Source organism: Thermobia domestica, chromosome 9, assembly GCF_964235325.1.
Source record: "Thermobia domestica chromosome 9, izTheDome1.hap1.1, whole genome shotgun sequence".
Taxonomy (NCBI): domain Eukaryota; kingdom Metazoa; phylum Arthropoda; class Insecta; order Zygentoma; family Lepismatidae; genus Thermobia; species Thermobia domestica.
In genome coordinates this window covers 161,183,595-161,200,337 of record NC_137462.1, presented here as the reverse complement: position 1 = coordinate 161,200,337, position 16,743 = coordinate 161,183,595, and the positions used below count along the sequence as shown (strand labels likewise).

General features: G+C 36.3%; 1 protein-coding gene across 1 annotated transcript in view; it reads left to right on the top strand.

Moving 5' to 3' along the window:
• The first annotated feature begins 2,285 nt into the window (after positions 1-2,285).
• The window catches only part of NO66 (Bifunctional lysine-specific demethylase and histidyl-hydroxylase NO66), a 52,263-nt gene continuing 37,805 nt past the window's right edge, over positions 2,286-16,743 (top strand). Inside the window, exon 1 of the mRNA XM_081772085.1 lies at positions 2,286-2,444. The gene's annotated coding sequence lies outside the window, so the exon portion shown is untranslated. The remainder of the gene's footprint in view (positions 2,445-16,743) is intronic.

The window sequence follows — 16,743 nt, the reverse complement described above, 5'->3', positions numbered from 1 at the left end:
TCCTCAATCGACTTATATGGTGTTTAGAACATAATCAAATCTTCCCGTCTAATATCACAGGATTCAGGAAGAATTATTCAACGTTAGATGCTCTGTCTCTTTTTATCATCGACATATACAAATCTTTTTATTCAAGACAACATCTCTTAGCAGTCTCTCTAGACATACAAGGTGCATATGACAATGTGAATTTAGATATATTAATACAGAAGTTACACCACATAAAAATTCCAGGAAAAATGATCAGGATTATTCACAATTCATTAATTAACAGGAAAATATTTATTAAAATTAAAAATACCTACTCTCCTCCTCGAGAAACGTCTCTGGGACTACTTCAAGGCAGTAAGCTTAGTCCTATCTTATTTAATATTTATATTTTAGATTTAATGAATAAAGATTGGTCACCCTGTCAAATAATAAGCTTTGCTGATGACATACTGTTATCCATGCAATCCAAGAATATAAATGAAGGCATATCTACGCTGGAACATCAATTAACATTAATAAATAATTGGATGACCCAAAATGGTTTCAACCTCAATTGGAACAAAACTAAATTTGCAATATTTAATAGAAAGAGAAACTACAGCCAATATAATTTACAAATTCACCAAACAAGAATTAATTCAGTAAACTCTTTCAAATACCTCGGCATAACTTTGGACAAAAAACTAACTTGGACAAATCACATTACATATCTACAAGAAGAAGCTATGAAATACCATAAGTTGTTAAGTTGCCTATCATCCAAAAAGTGGGGCATAAATCCTTCTTCTTTGGTTACGATTTTAAAACAAGGATTTCAAGCAAAGGTGTTTTATGGTATTATCTTCATGACGATTAATCAAACTCAGATAAATAAATTGGAACAAAATTTTTACTCTTTAGCAAAGTTGATATTCGCGCAACCTTCATTTTGCCCAAAACAGGCTTTACTTAACGAAATTGGATGCACACCTTTAAATCTACTTATAATGGAAAAAGCACTTCATTATATTTTAAACACAATGGGAAAATCACGTTCACCAATAATTAGAAAACTCCAGGACTTAGATATTCTTTTGAGCAAAAGAAATATTCCTTACAAAAAGAAAAAACCCTGGTTTTTTCAAGCATATTGCAATTTAAAATTCATAGACAGCTACATTCATAAGGTTCCAGCAATCAGTTGTTACGTTTGGAATTATCAGACTAACTTAACTACAATAACACCCAGAATTCCTAACTTCTTAAAAGTTCATCATCCAGACATAAGAAAATCTATATATAAAAGCATTTGGGAAAATACTTTGAATTCCATAGATAAGGATTCGTTATTAATCTACACGGACGCATCAAAATATCCGAACCTACATGTTGGAGCGGCTTTTTACATTCCTGAACAAAAAATCTTGGAAAAATTTAAATTACCAACGTTTACTTCCATATACGAAGGAGAAGCATTCGCAATACGTCAAGCGCTACTTTACATCAAAAGAAACAACATTAAAAACTCGGCTATATGCACAGACTCTTTAAGTGTGTTGTTATCCTTGCAAGCCACCCATTGGAATAAATTTACATCGTGGACAATTTTAAATATTAAATTTTTATACTCAACCATGGTCACAAATAAATTCAAGATAACATTTATTTTTAGCAAAGCTCACGAAGATATAGATAATAATTTAAATATTATTGACTCAGCTGCTAAACGAGCTTGTAAAGAAGGAAAGATTTCAAACATTAAGTTGGCTCCAGTTTCTTTCAAAGATCTGATAAACAAATATATCACAGAAGAATCTCAGAAGTGGATATCCAATACCGACTCAACAGCTGGAAAATTATATTGGGAAATTAGCAGGATCAATAATTATGATAATTTAAAAAACCTAATACTATGGTCAAGAAGAGAAGTTGTAATTTATTATCGACTCATATTTAGCACTGCGTTGATTCCCACTAAATTATATCAAATTAGGAAAAAATTGACATATCATTGTTGGTGTGACAAGGGGATTGGAACCTTAAATCACATAATATTTGAATGTGAATCCTTTCAGAATACAAGACCAATTCTTCTGAACAAATTATATCTTCATCTGGGTCAATCACCTTTCTCATACAAAAGTATTCTCGGATCAAAAAACTGGAAGGCCATACTAGCTATGATTCAATTTCTACAGAACACAGGAATTAACTTATAAATTAAAAAAAAAAAATTACATTAAACATTTTTAATAATATCAAGCAGTAAACACATTTGTTGCACAATATTTCAGGGGTGCATCTAGATCGTCAGTTCAACCAACACCAGTTACGGTGAAGAAGACAAGACAAGACAAATACCTCTGAGAAGTAATACAGGAGAGAAGGAAGGAATATAATAGAAATTAGTAGGAACTGGCAGTATTGGAAATACTCCTAGCACTTGCAGACGGAAGGGTAAAACTTGTACACCGGTAGTGTATTCAGTATTTATATATAATTAATATAGGCAAGTCTTTACTTTGACTCCAACTGTGACTTTAATCGGTTCTTATAGGTTTAGTAACATTGTGACCCTTGTACTTATAGTATAATTCTTAACTTCGTATAGTAACATTGTGGCCCTTGTACTTATAGTATAATTCTTAACATCGTATAGTAACATTGTGGCCCTTGTACTTATAGTATAATTCTTAACAGAAGTCACAGTTGGAGTCAAAGTAAAAATTTGCCAATTAATATATTCTTAAAATCCGTACAAAAAATAACACTTTTGTGCTGTTTTAGCCATGCGTTTAACAACACTAAATGCTTTATTGTTAATGTTAACTACATTCAATACTTTTGACTCGGCACATGTAATGTGTTAAATTTACTCAACATTCGCAATAGCCGCTGCGTCCAGAATTACAATACATTGTCAGATTTTAAAACACGTGTATTTTAGTTTGATTTTTTGTGTTCTAAATGATTCCCTAATATATTTTGCACTCATTTTTATTTCATTGCCCTAATAATCGTGTACAGATTGATAATATGCATTCAAGTTGACGTAAACTTCTTATGGGTATCATTACGCGTCTGGACGAATGCCAAAAAAACTTGTGCAAGAAACGGCATGAGTTCATAATATTCCGCCAAAAAAAAGTAAATAAAAATCTCATTTTCTTGATGTAAATAATTCTCTAAGACGGTTTGGACTGTTATTACACTGGTGCATGCTCACATAATTGCACACAAATTGATAATATGTATGGAAATGTGTTCCCTCTTGTATGGATATAAATAATAAAATACGCATTCTGAAGTATTCCATAAAAACAAGTTAATTTTATTGGTGCCTCGGGGGTAAGAAATGGTGATTTGGAGGAGCTCCTTCGTGGCTAAGCGGTTAGCGCACGCGCCTTTGGCGTGGGAGACCCGGGTTCGATTCCCAGTGGGAGCTCATGTGGTTCGGATTCCACGTTAATCAGTAGGTCCACGTCTCATATAGCCTCGCTGCTGAACGGGACGTAAAACTCAAAATCAACTCATGGTGATTTGGAGTTCTTATGTTATCTTTAGGTGTGTAAACTTGATAGTAAAGTTACGTTTAATACGAAAAATTAGGTGTAGAAATTGGTACTATTTGCAAGACGCGGAAGCTTTCGATGCATCAGGAGCATGGTAGTTGTGTTTTATAAGGTAACGTAACCTAGTCTAACGATTTTTGTTGTTTAAAGTTTTTTGTAGGTTTAAAACTGAAGGGATAACTCTAAACTCGAACCATAAATAAATCCACAAAAACAAATCAACTTGTGTTAGGTGGCCACTAAAAGCGTGAATGCTATCTAACCGATTCAGGACAAGAGCACAACAGGGGTACACGCGAGGGTGCATCCGTAGCTAGCAAGTGTTTTAGAAACGGAGAATATGTTGGTGTGCGCACAAACGAAGGTATAGAGAAAATACTTCATATCGCGTAAAATACTGCACATATATAGGTTAGAGCACATGTCGTGGTTTCAATAACTGTAATCACGAGTAACTCAATTCCCTACATTGTGCAGAAACATTTCTCCAGTGGATATTAATATGTTACACGATCGTCTGTCAAATTCACTTATTCATTCTATCCGTAGTAGCTATAGTACTTGTAGTGGTTTCTCATTTGTAAACATGAGCTCCCTCGTGGCTAAGCGGTTAGCGTACGCGCCTTTGGCGTGGGAGACCCGGGTTCGATTCCCGGCGGGAGCTCATGTGGTTCGGATTCCACGTTAATCAGTAGGTCCACGTCTCATATAGCCTCGCTGCTGAACGGGACGCTAAACTAAAAATCAATCAATCAATCATTTGTAAACATGTAGTACTAGTTTCCTATACAGTGCGGAAATACTCCTCCAGTGAAAATCATTATCTCCGCCAGTGACAGTATGCACTCTCTCATTTTAACCGTAAAATTATCATTTTTATGACGATGTGTTGTAAATGTGTACTGTACTGTCTAAGAGAAATGTTAGAGATACTCATATTTCTCCAAAGTGCATTTAAGTCTCATTGACCTGAGATTAGTGTGCGTCGGGTTCCTGGATCGATCCGCGGCCAAGTAAGTTTCTGGTGAACAACATCATGTCCGTGGGTCTTCTAGGGGTACTCCCGTTTCCTTCTACATTCTCATTCCACCAATTCCATCATCCTTCACTTATCTTAATAATTCGTCTCCTTTATCCAGAAGGGCATAATCGTTTGACGTTAATCTGAAATATTTAGTTTCATTTCATTTTAAAATGGCGCCTTGAGTCACTGATAGTACGCCCTCTCGTAGCTTTGCTGACTCTTTGGGGGACCCCTACGTTTCCTACTGTGTTGGAAAATAAATATCGTTGCGCAAACATATCCAAGAAAATGAAAATCCACTAATAATAATTTAGAACATCTAGCCATAATATCTATGCTGGTGATTTTCAAAATGAGTTGTCTTGACAGCTAGCACGAAGAAATTGTACTAATATTGTACGCAATATTCACGTAGTGGGAGGGTACTAAAATAGTGCGATGAATGAGTGTTGGCAGTGTTCACAAATTGTAGCGTAAAACATCCTGGCTCACATGTGCGGAAACTAAATTGTACTTAGAACATACCTTCGAGAGTGGCTATTCCGATTTATTATTGTTTCTGTTGATATTCCCAGTGTTTCGTATTAGATCAAACACTAAGAAGACGAAGACTGTTTTCTGTAATGGGAGATAGAGGTCTTTTTGCGAGAAATGCTCTTTTTGTTTATTAATTTTTTATTGCATTTTTGCCGTCCTTATGTTTTTAACCGTAGAAATTGGATCTCCCATTTCTCTGTTTCCGTAGTCTACTATCCTACACGGTTGATTGATTGATTAACTGCAGTTTAATAGGGACATCGACAGCGAGGCTATTTGTCCCCGTCACGATTTCGTACTTGCTGTTCGTGCGGCTGGACGTTAAAGCAGGACCTCTACGAATAATGTTAAGAAATTTTAAAGTTATGTATAACGTCTAATAAGCATAATAGTGTGTCGGGGTCATTCTCAGAAAAATCAGGAATTTCATTCCAGAAATTTTTAACATCAAAGTTTATTCAAACTTGTTGAAACTTAATTCCAAGGTAGGTCTTAGCTTAAGTAGTAACACTGGAATAGTGTTCAGATCAAACATATAAATTTTAATAGTTTTTGAAAAAAGTCATGTCCACAGACGTGACGACCTGATCCACGGATGTGTTAATTTGCTCTATAACTATAACGATATAAGCCACAGACATAACACAAAGAGTAAAAAGAGTATTTAAACTACATAAAATGGACTTCGTAGGTCTAGCCTACATGTAGAAAACTATTTTTCATAAACCTATAACATATGAATATTACCTAATGTAATTTTTAAAGGCCTAGGAGAGAAAAAAATAAAATAAAACTGCTAAAGAATAACAAATCACATCCTGAAAAGTATCCATGGCCTATTGGGCACTGCACCAAAAGAGTAGTAACAAAAATAATTCCTGTACATAGTTTTGAATTTGGTAACGGCCTCTGTAAGGATATAATGATGGCATTTATTTATTTGAAGCTGCGCTAATACTTTAGCCACAGCAATTTGGTCAACAGTTTCCACATTTGCATTTTCAGAAAAGAAAAGAAAGAAAGAAAAAAAACATTTGTCAGCTCCAATCGATTTCCTCATTAAATTGACACTTAGCTCTCCCTCAGAATCTACTCTTTCTACCAAACCAACATAATGCTGTACATGGTTCCTGTCAGATTTAAGCTCAGCGACTTCATAGCTGTTAGGTGTATGGTCACTGATGGTCCTTGATCATCTTCCTCATCGGAGTAGACTTCCTGCACCTGTGCGTGCTTCAAATTTCCAATATCAAATGTTCATTAAGGAAACTAATCAATCACTTGTAGTTATTAAGTAGCTAATAAATTATGAGAAAAATGACAGAAGAAAATAACAAATATCTAAAGGCAGGTAATAATATATATGCATGCAGGATACTAAGAATAGAGGTGGACAATACCTGGTACTAATTATCTTCTGTAAAGAGCAATAAAAAACATACACTTTGCATCATTAGTTTTCACTTGTCCCATCCCATAGTGAAAGCAAGTTTGTTCAGCATTGCACTGCATGCAGGATAGTAGTCTTGCCTGAATATTGGTCCTGTTGTTCTTACTCCATATGATTTCGTGTACTTTCCTTTCCTTAGATAGTTCCTTTGAAAGTCTGTAGGTCACTTGGGGGAAGTTTATCCAAATCCTCTATCTCCTCTCAATTGATTCTGTGAATATCAATGGTGCTGTTTTCTTTTAATGCTGAGACAAGAGCGTCGATATTCGGAATGTCTTTGCCATGACTCACAATACTGTCTGCCTGATACATCCACCTATACCATCAGAAGCCCCTTTCCCATGTCCCTTCTCCGAATAATGCCAATGAAGGCTGCCAACCTCCAGTTCCTTTGCTATGAAAGTACCGGCCAAGTAAAACATGTTCTTATTCCTGTATTGAATACTGGGTCCATCACTCAGAAAGTGGACTTTCGGGAGATTAGGTACTTCTTTCTTGATTGCTGCAAATACAGGTTTTAGGTGTGTACATATTGCTACAGAATCATGTCGTGTGCTTTCAGACAAAGAACAGATTGACTTGTGTTGGACGGATTCTTCTGTGGCAGTTTTGTAGTATATGACAACAGTATACAGTGTGATCTGCTTCCTACAACCTCAAAAGTATACGGATTGGACCTCTTCGCCATATTTACATTGATAATTTTCTGAGAACTCATGTGTACAATAACTTCATCAGCCAAGGACTTCTTAATACTGCTTGTAACATGATATTTAATGTTGGCTACATGTTGCCTGTACTGTTCTGTTCAAGAAGCATAGTAAACTTCAAAACCAGTTCACGCTTAGTACAGCTGATTATCTTTTTTGTATGTCTTTTGTATGATTCGAGTTCCATCTTTAGTGACGAGATTTTTTAAAAACCCATTGCTCATACTTCTCCCTCTGCAAAATCATTAATCAGTGTTGGACTATTGTTTGCCAACATGATTTTTGTCACTTCCTCCCATATGGTAAAACCTATTATGAAAATTTGGTCAGATTAAGCGTTTCAGTCCAAAGCTGGAAATTTCACACCCGGTGTGTGACATGATGGTGGCAAAAATTGTAGCACCCCCACTATGGAAAATCGTATTTTTCAGCCGTATTTATGTACATATATCAGTAGTGTAGGCTTATAATTCAAGATTGGCCACACAGTGTCGGTGCTGCTTGAATCAATTTTTTGGGTCAAAAGATCCAATACATTTCAATCAAAAAAATTCTTGTATGTTTTATATCTGAGCCAAACCCAAAGGGAACCGGTCAAAAGCCCCACAGCCAAAACCCCCACACTCAAGAAATGTCAAAACGCCCACACAAACGGTCATAACCCCCACACAAATAGACAAATCTCCCAAACACACGAACGGTCATAACCCCCACAGCCAAAACCCCTATACTCAAGAAATGTCAAAACGCCCACACAAACGGTCATAACCCCCACACAAATGGACAAATCTCCCAAATACACGAACGGTCATAACTCCCACACAAATGGACAAAACAGCCACACATAGCAACGGTCACAATCCCCACATAAATGGACAAAACCCCCACACAAATGGACAAAACTCCCACATGCAGAAATTGTCACAACTGCCACACAAATGGACAAAACCCCCACACAATCGGTCAAATCTCCCACACTCTGAAATGATCCTGATTGTATGTCTTGCCCTTGTACTTTTTAATAACATTTTTTATTCCACTTAAACTGATGTTGCAACTATTCTTCTTGCACTGTTTTGTAATGACAGAAACACTAAAGTGAGCGTCGTAAAGAGCCGCAACAAAGACGTGCAATCACGATAACTTCAGAGTGTGGGAGTTTTGTCCATTTGTGTGGGTTTTGTCCATTTATGTGGGGATTGTGACCGTTGCTATTTGTGGGAGTTTTGTCCATTTGTGTGGGAGTTTTGACCAATTTTGTGGGCGTTTTGACATTTCTTGAGTGTGGGGGTTTTGGCTGTGGCGGTTTTGACTGTTCGTGCGTTTGGGAGATTTGTACATTTGTGTGGGGGTTATGACCGATCGTGTGGGCGTTTTGACATTTCTTGAGTGTGGGGGTTTTGGCTGTGGGGCTTTTGACCGTTCGTGCGTTTGGGGGATTTGTCCATTTGTGTGGGAGTTATGACCGATCGTGTGGGCGTTTTGACATTTCTTGAGTGTGGGGGTTTTGACCTAGACCCAACCCAAATTGTCACTTAATTCAGTATGATTTGCTTACTCCGTAGAAAATACAAAAAGTCGATTTAAGGGCCGTTCAAAAATTTTGTGGTCTCTGATCCAAGATCTAATATATTTCAGGCATAAATTTTGAGTTGAGTTGATTTTGAGTTTAACATCGCTTTCAGCAGTGAAGCTATATGAGACGGGACCTACTGATTAACGTGGAATCCGAACCACATGAACTACCGTCGGGATTGAACCCGCGTCTCCCTCGCCAAAGGCGCGTACGCTAACCGCTTAGCCACAAAGAAGCTCGGCAAAAATTTTCTTGTATGTGGAGAACTATATATAGTGTATCCAAACCCAAACTATCACTTAACTCAGTATGATGTGCTTATTCCGTAAAAAGTACGGAAACTCGACTTAGGGGCTGTTCAAAAATTTTGTGGCCTCTGATCCAAAGACTAATTTTTGGCCAAAATTGCAATCTTTTATGGACTTTATATTTTGGATCATTCCTAAAATTCTTGTTTTTGAATGATACCTTAATAGGCTATAGGGGGTCTAATTGCTGTTAATTTCTGGTTTGCAACAAGATATTTTGTCTTAAATATATCATTGAACTTTTTACATTTGAACAACAGTGGCATGTTGTCACTTTCGTGGACACAGTGTCACGTCCATGTCCACTGATGATATGTCTACAGACGTGACAAAACTTACATTCCCTTTTTTAGACCATGTGCTTTTTGAGGTTATGCTATGTATGTGGGGCATCAACGCCTTTACACCTAATACTACTAATTCATTGAATTATTTTACGGATTTACCTTATTATTTAAAATATATTTGCACCACAGACGTGATGCGGTGATCTTTACACTGTTACAAAAATGTCCACAAGATTTAACCCTTTCCGGATCCTGGCTTTTTGGGCTATTTTTTAGACTTTCAGTCAAGCAGCTACTGTATCGACACTATTTATCCTAGGATCATGGTTCATACCTCATTCTCTTCAGAATAGAGCTGGCTTTCAAATGGTACCACTTGCATGCTCATACCATATACCAGAAGCGGGAAAAAAATGTCAAAGTGAAAGTTTCGGAAAGAAATTTTTTTTATCGAACTTTGACCCCCCCCCCTGTGTCAACGTAGCCATCTAAAAAATCTGAGAAATAGTACTTGGTATACTGAATGTGTGTGCCAAATTTCAAGTTTCTATCTTGAATAGTAAGGGAAGGAGAAATTTTATCAAAATTTCCCACATGCCCCAAATTACCACAAAACACTATGATCTCAGGGAAAAAAATTCCTGAGACATCCCTAATTACCTTAGGGTCATGTGTCGCCCATATTCTCTTCTGAATAGAACTGCCTTTCAGGCGGTACCATTGACATGTCTCCATCATGTATCTAAGGCGGGAAATTGCAGAAAAAGGGATTTTTTGGTCTAAATTTCCCTTTTTTCAACTTTTAGCCCCTCTGGACCCCCCTGTTTTAACGCAGAAATCTGATAAATACTACTAGGTAGGCTGAATGTTTGTGCACAATTTCAATCTTCTAGGTGCAAAAGTAAGCCCGCCAAAAAAAAAATATATATATATATATATATACCCACCATGTCCCATTTTTCCCTATATAGAAATATATTTTTCAAAAAATCCCTGAGACGTCCCTAATTACCCTAGGACAATGATTCGACCGTCATTCTCTTCAGAATGGAACTGCCTTTCAGACGGTATGACTCACGTGTCCCCATCATGTATGTGAGGCGGGAAAATAACGAGAAACGGGATTTTGGGGGTAAAAATATCCCTTTTTTCACCCCTTTGCCCCTCTGGTTCCCCCCCTGTTTTAGCACTGACATCGGAACAAAAAAAATCTGGTAACTACTACTCGGTGGACTGAATGTTTGTGCAAAATTTCAATCTTCTACGTGGAAAAATAAGCCCGCCAAAAAATATTGAACATAGGCTTAGAAAATGAGAAAATAATTTTTTGACTTATGATGTCATCACCTCCTATATCTGGGCGCAGGAAGGTCTGAAACCATGCGTAATGTCTTCTACAGGGCCTCTGGATTTGGAAAAAAAAAAAAAAAAAAAAACGGACGAAAAAGCTCAAATAGAAGAGAAATAACGCAATGTACCATGAAAAACGCATTTGGTACAAAATTGTACCATAGGATCCCCAAAGGGTTAAATGTAGAAAGAGAAATGGCAAAGCGTGCATCTCCTTACGTTTCTCTGAACTAAATGGCTGCCTAAGGGCTGTTTACAAAGTATGGTACTGCTACCTGGAAATATTTAGTGACACTTTATTTTTTTTGTCCACAGATGTGATCTATTCCTGTGGTTACAGCCATTAAACCTGAAATTCAATGAGCATGAAAACTAAGTTTAACTTTATGCTCTGGAAAAACTTTTTAAAAGTGTTTCTTCAATCCAAAAATGTATACTAAAGACTTAGGGTTGTGTTAATATGTGAAATATAAACCTGGAAACAAACAAAACAGTGAGTAGTGGCAATCCACAGACGTGACCAATCACATTCTGTGAACAACATTTGAACAATATATAAAATATGTTTGTCTCAATTTTCAATTCATATGTTTGCTATCAGTTATATTCAGGTTTAATTATATTAAGTTAATATTAAATTAAACTTTTAAAACTTTAATTTTCATAATAAAAAACTAGATACATAAATTCCTGATTTTTCTGAGAATCCACTCCATGGATAGAAATTTGTAAATTCAAATTTCTAACCTTGTATCCTTGAAGAAAGGGGGGGGGGGAGAGAAATATTACATGATATCAATACTCTGTGCTACTTTATTTAGTAAATTTTTGAAATGCTACATTAAATTCATTGTGAATATTTTCATCTTGTGACTATCTCGGAAGATAACAACGACATTACTTTGGAAACGTACAAGGAAAACAATATACGAATGACACTGAACTATCAAATACTTGTACATTTATTTGACGTCTTACGCTGTTTGTTATAAGGCGTTATTTTGCTGCAAAATTACTTTTTCGTGTCTCTTCGCTCAATCTAGGTGCTTTTCGATCAATGCATGGTTCATTGTTCATTTGGTTTCCGAACATCATGGTACACTACACCCTTCTGATCTCACCAAATGCACAGCATTGTCTTCTTTCTGAAGTGATTCTGTTTTGCGCCGGCGGTCAATGTGGATGGTTGTCCTGAGCCAACCTTTGACTTTTTTGCGTTCTCGAAGTAGATCCATATTTCGTCTGTAGTCACTATCCGATGCAAGAAAGACTTTCTTTCATCCAAGAAAGCAACACTTCACACACTGCTTTTCACTTTTCCATTTTCGTTCAGATGATGTAGTACCCATTTTCGTGCCTTCTTAGGGTGTCTATTGGTCACGAAAAAGTTTAGAAATCAGAAAACGGTGATGAAAGTCAGGAAATTTAGCTTTCGGGTCACGATTTTTTTTATCCGTACAAATATAAATACAGAATTTAAAAATTTTGTACAATAAAACGTCAAAATTCACCACCAAAAATGTCTGCAGTCAGCTTTAGACGCTACCAATTCGCAGGCGAAGCACGCTTCTATTGCATGCATGAAAATGCGGTCTAATTCGCACCCAAATTTGCTCTGAAGAATGTTACGAAATTTTATTGTTTGGTAAAGAAAAGGTAACGAAATTTCATTTTGAAATTTTAGTAGACACCCTGCTTTTGGGTCGTTCCCATGGGATGAAGACGATCAGATGTGGTTTGGCGATCAGCATTTAACTTTTCTCCCATTTATTGTTGAGTTTGCTTGTAGTCTTTGTCCAAAGTGCTTGCAATTCAGCTCTTGTAATGTTTTAGACTATCCAGGGTGATTTTTGCTTTTAAGTCGATATTATCACTTTTGAATCGATTAAACCAATGCACACACGCATTTTGCGTTAAAACGTTCTCACTGTAAGTTTTCACAAGGACACAACGGCTTTCACTCGCGTTTTTCCTTTTGATTGAACAAGAAAATCAGTCGTGCCTCACATGCTCTTCATTTGGTTTGAAACTATACATGTTGACCACACAAATACAATATCAAGCTAACTGGAACTTGCCTGCACATCAACAGCGTTTTGACAGGTACTGCCCTAGCAACAAATTGACATAATAGTTAGACTGTGAAGCAACCCTTGCTTCCAGCGTCATCCAGCGAAGAAATTAAGTTTTATTAACGAGCATACCTGATATATATATATATATATATATATATATATATATATATATATATATATATATATATATATATATATATATATATATATATATATATATATATATATATATATATATATATATATATATATATATATATATATATATATATATATATATATATATATATATATATATATATATATATATATATATATATATATATATATATATATATATATATATAATTTTGGAAACCGCTTATTTTTATGATTGTGTTGTATTAGTTACAGGAACCGAATTATACTTGTCCGTTGCTCTTACTTGCGACAGAAAACCTGTATTATTTTCTTGTAACGGGTATTTGTAGAATTTTTCACAAGTCATGGTTTTAAAATTATATTTTACTACAGTGATCACCTTAATTGACTGTATTAATAAATATGTTATTTATTTATTTATTAAGTTTATTCATTTTTCCACTGAGAATTTATTAAAGATATACTCTTTCCGTCACTGCATCACTGCTTGGAATTGCAAAATTGACGGATTATAGGAGACTTATTGAATGCTTCAATATTATCATTGCTTCTAAAAATTTACACAACTGCTCGCTAAGAGTTAACTAGACACTAGATGTACACTAGAAAAAGATATCAGACAAGGACGACATTGTGAGTCAAGTCAGAAATATGTAGTATCGTATGCTCAGCTAATCGCATGACGCAAATTGTGTAAGAATTTCTATCATTCTTGTAATTTTTTAAAGACAATGTACAAAACAAATGTAAATCTGATTTAATGCCGGACGAATGACAACCTTATTCCTGTACCGTAGAAAAGCTGTTATTATATAAGACATACCGAACTGAAACTTAGGGTAGAGCGCCGTTATTTCCAGTGGTAGAACTTTGCGATTTCCCTGGTAAATGGCAGTGTATGATAGGAGAAATTTGACATACAGTGGATAGGGTCTGTGTGGTGTTGACTGCAACAGAAGCGAGATAACAGGTAACAAGCGTGCCATGGATTCCTCTAAACAGTATCAGCGCGCAGTAGTCCAATTTTTGCGGCAGAAGGTGTTAATGGAACTGATATTTACCGTCCAATAAAGGATGTGTATGATACTGAGTGTATGTCTCATAGTACAGTGTTCTTATGGTGTAATGAGTTTCGTCATGGACGCGTGTAGTGAGTTTCGTCATGAACATGGCACGACCAGGTCGATTGCTGCAGTGGACGCACTTGTGAGGGAGAATCGTCGAACAACCAATAGGGATATTGCAGACAGCCTGTCTGTGATCAAGGGGAACCGTGAACACTATTCTTCACGAACATTTGAAATACATCAGGGTTTTTGCACAATGGATCCCAAAACATCTCACTGAGGACCAGAAGTTTCTACGCATGGGTGTTTGCTTCCAGCATTTACGGCGTTACCGCACAGAGAGAAACAACTTTCTGTCCCGAATTGTGGCTTGCGACGAAACCTGGCCCCATTTCTTCGATCCAACAACGAAGAAAATGAGTAATGGAATGGGGACATTCCAGTTCTCAAAAAACAGGAAAAGTGGTGCTCACGTGTTTTTTGACGAGAATGGCCCCTTGATGTTGGACTGGTTGGAAACGGAAGGTACAGTTAATGCAAACAGATACTGCGATACCTTATGCAAACTGAAAACAGCCATTAAAAATCGCAAACATGCTATGTTGTCAAAAGGGGTTATTCTGTTGTAGGATAATGCCCGCCCTCATGTGCCACAAATGTGCAAAGGTCTCCTGTATCACTTCGGATGGGAAGTTCTCCAGCACGCCCCATACAGTCTTGACCTGTCGCCCTGCGATTTCCATGTGTTCGGGCCACTAAAAGAGCACTGAAGGGACGGCGGTTCGGACAACGATGAGGTCCGAGAAACAGTTGAAAAATGGTTCCGCATGCAACCGACGACTTTCTTCGCTAACGGTATCCATGTGTTGTGGACCAATGGGACACCTGTTTTAACCACCAAGGTGATTACGTATAGACAGTATTGTTACACAGATCTTGTCCCCTATGTAATACTTTTCAATTTATAATATACCTATGCACTAAAACTAATTAAACCTTTGCTTAAATGTATCAGTGAAAAAGTACGCCGCCGGACCGAGATTCGTTTCCGGGTGTTCGGCACTATTGTTCTGTCGATTCAAATTTACAAGTAATTGACTATAATTTTATGAAATTTTATTTGATGGAAGTGCAGACTGGGTATTAGTTTACAAACAAAACTTGTGGATTACTTTCTGATAAAACATGTTTTTGCCATAAGTCTGTAAAGCTAATGTAATAGAATCCAAACGTAACAAAATTTCGTGGTAAAATATTGAGAAAATTGTTTAGTGATTTCGTATGATTACATCTTCAGAAGACATAAAAACTTGAAGGTGAATTAATAATTTACTTAAAAGGTGTAGATTCCCTCTCTTACAGCGAAGAGGACAGTACTGAGTATTGGTAAATAACAACAAAATGCTCCTTACTGAAATGATAAAATAAAATTAAAATATACAGGGTGTTTCAAAACAACACCGACAAAGTTTGGGAGATGATTCCTTATACCAAGATAAGACAAAAAGTATAGACCAACCTGGGTGCACAAATGCTTCCTTTCGGAGTTACAGGCTGCCGAAAACATTAAAAAAAAAATTAACTTTAAAGGTTCAAAGCTCCAAAACTATGGAACCTATCGTAGTCGGTTCAAAACTTCACTTAGGAACTAGTATGTGCCCTATCCAAATATCCATATTTCAGAATCCTGTGGTACTTCCGCAACAATTTTTGCAGAGGCTGTTTGGCTACGTGCATATAAAGTGAAGTACTCACCAACTATCTTTATAAAAATTGTTGCAGAAGCATCGCAGAATTCTGAAACATGGATATTTGGATAGGGTACATACTAGTTCCTAAGTAAAGTCCTGAACTGACTACTGTAGGTCTCATAGTTTTGGAGCTATGGACCTTTTAAAGTTCATTTTTTCATGTTTTCGGCAGCCTGTAACTCCGAAAGGAAGAATTTGTGCACCCAGGTTGGTCTATACTTTTTGTTTTATCTTGGTATCAGGAATCACCTCCCAAACGTTGTCGGTGTTGTTTAGAAACACCCTGTATAAAATAATATGAAATAAAGTTACTTTACCTTATGTGTATTATTTAGTACTGTTATGCTTATAATTTCAACGTCTTTATTTTTTGACGCATTTGTCTGCACCAAGGCGATTCAAGAAAAGTTTCTAAGTTGCTGGATTTAAATTTTTAAAATCCTTTCCCCTTCCTTGAATATAATTATTCCTTATGTAGCCAGATTTGAAGAATAATATGTGCGCTTATGTTAAAGAACAGTAAATATTATGAATTTTGGATTATAGGTTAAGAATAGAATTTGATATGCTTTGGGAAGAGTTAACCCCTTGCACTGAAATTACGAGTCTAGCTCGTCATGGCCTCCGGTGCCAAATCGCAGAATGACGAGCTACACTCGCCATAAAATTTAAACTATTGTAGCATCACGTAAGGTTACTATATTGATGTTTTGAAAGTTGCATAATGATAAACCATCTGCCTACTTCAATTATCAGAATTGAGAAAATAAGTCGTAGTGGAAGGAGTTAAGTTCACAGTACAAGAAAAAGAAAGATATTAAAAATGTTAGTAGCTTGGTTAGGGATTTCTAGGTTACTGTGTCCTACGAAGATGTCTGAAATTGAGGACGTTCAAAGTGTAGGCATAAAAATACAAAGTAATGCA